Source organism: Nicotiana sylvestris, chromosome 6, assembly GCF_000393655.2.
Source record: "Nicotiana sylvestris chromosome 6, ASM39365v2, whole genome shotgun sequence".
NCBI classification, from domain to species: domain Eukaryota; kingdom Viridiplantae; phylum Streptophyta; class Magnoliopsida; order Solanales; family Solanaceae; genus Nicotiana; species Nicotiana sylvestris.
The window spans coordinates 122,173,935-122,176,108 of NC_091062.1; the positions used below are offsets into that span (position 1 = coordinate 122,173,935).

Genomic DNA, 2,174 nt, shown 5'->3' on the forward strand with positions numbered 1-2,174 from the left:
AAAAATGGAGAGCAGAATGGAATTGTGAAGCACACAAGGAACGCAACGAAAAATATAAACGGGAACTTGCGGAGGTGAAGGCGAGAGTGAAAGAGTTAGAAGAAGAAAAAGAACAAATGGAAGAACGATTTAAGTGGTTGGAGCGAAGAATAAATGACAACTGAGGATGGAGCATTGACGTGTATGTGTTTAGTGTCATTTTCATATGTCATGTATTTTTATTATGTTGGCCTGTTATGTTTGTGTTTGTGTTGTAGTAATGTTTTCCTTGTTTGTTGTACTAAATTTTATTTTAATTTAAGTGGAAGTTAAGTTTAAGTTGTTGTGTTACTATACCAAAAACTATAAAACGAAATGAGAACTAAAAAAAAAAAGTAACTGTCATATTCGACTAAATATTGTTGTTAATGTACAAAAAAATATTATTTACACCAAAAAAACAAAAATATGGAAGACCGAATCAATGTGTCCCGCATCCGGTGTGTCTCAAAGTAGCCGTTGGCCTGAGGCGCATCCCCTGCCGCCCGGGTACGCTATCAGGATCATCATCATCAAGTCGTCTCCTTATGGCCGGATGCGGCACAGGATGACATGTATCGGTGGTGCTGTCAGGTCCAGTAGAAGGCTACATAATAATATCAAACTTAGTATAGAAAACTACATAACAATTCACAAAAATTTATATTGTCTTACCATAATCGTGTCTGGATCCTGAATGTAGTCATCTGTCGCAGCATCGCATGAAGCCTAAAAAAGTAAATTAATAAAGTTAAAACAAAATAAATAAGTTATAGTAAAAACAGTAATAAAATTAATACTAATAAACTCATACCTGCGCATGTGATGAGCTGCCATAACTCAGTCGGTGCCCACTATCAAAATCTCGGATCGGTCGAGACTCATCAGTGGTAGACGGGCCAGGGAAATATCTACCCAATTCCACTCCTTGAAAATCTGAGCCCATGATCAAGAATTGACCCGATGGGGTCACCTGCGACGTCCCTGGAGTGTCATAAATGCCAAGGCTGTAAGACGGCATGTCGGTCTCATGCATTCCACCTCCCATATCAGCAGCAACATCATCAGCAGGAGCCTCAAAGCGCCCTTGCTGGGGACCTCCTCTCCGCCCACGATCGCATCGTCCAACACCAATAGCTCGTCGTGGAGCAGCAGCAGCTCGTCGGCCACCACCCTGTGGCATACCACGACCTCGCTGGTATGTGGCTGGGTCAACATAATCTGGCTGGTGTGCCAAACGCTGATCCGATCGGCCTCGCTACAGTGTCTGGGCAGCCACATCCATTAAGAGACGACTATAGTCCTGCATGATCACAGGGTCGTGGACATAACTCTGCATCTGCTTCCCCATACGATATACGGTATGCAATCCAATCGTCTGCACAAAAGTTTTTAATATAAACTACGTATTTGACTAGAAATTACTATTAAAGTAATTGATAATAACATAAAACATACCAGAGCCTCATGTCTCCCGGCGTATGAGACGTATCGACCATCTACCTGATGAACTGGGTTCCCGATAAAAAGTCGGGAAACAGTGCGGTACCATGCCATATAAACTTCGATAGGAAAGTGTTGCGGAGCTGGGGTCAAGTCCCCTCGGCTGTCCCAAATACCCAACTGCGCTGTCAGCCACTCAATAAATGTGTCGTCCACTCTCATCCTATCATCCCTCTCATAATGTAAAGGATCCCATGTAGGCTGAGTCGGTATAGACTGCGGAAATCCAAACTGACGAAATACTCGCTCTGAGGCATGATGCTCAACAATATCGAGGCACGTGAGAGGGACGGAAGCCCTCCAAATATGGCGACCGTGCGTGCAATACGCTGGCAGGGTACCTATCAGCTCTTCGCTGTACGGCGTCCAGATGAACTATCAAATAATAACACAAACCGTTAGTTTGCGCAACACCTAGTTAAAAATTAATTGGTAAGTTTAGTTAGATATTCACCTGTGCATCCTCCAGAAAATCCAACACATCCCTACAGAAGGGGAGATTATGATGGCCATGATACTCTCGTGCAAGTCTACGACGCAATACCCACCTACAAGCTAGAGGGAGATCAGGAATATGTACATTAGCCGGTAGCTGTGGTAGAGGTGGCCGAAGTTGCAGAAATCGCTCCCACACCCAAACCTAAAACAGAAAG

At 43.7% G+C, this 2,174-nt stretch overlaps 1 long non-coding RNA gene across 1 annotated transcript; it reads right to left on the minus strand.

Annotated features, from left to right (window-relative positions):
* Positions 1–370: 370 nt before the first annotated feature.
* LOC138872205 (uncharacterized) lies at positions 371–937 on the minus strand. Its single transcript, XR_011400663.1, has 3 exons — positions 833–937; positions 694–747; positions 371–625 (listed from the first exon to the last, which is right to left on the minus strand). It is a non-coding gene; the product is annotated as an uncharacterized lncRNA (long non-coding RNA).
* Between the last annotated feature and the right edge of the window lie 1,237 nt (positions 938–2,174).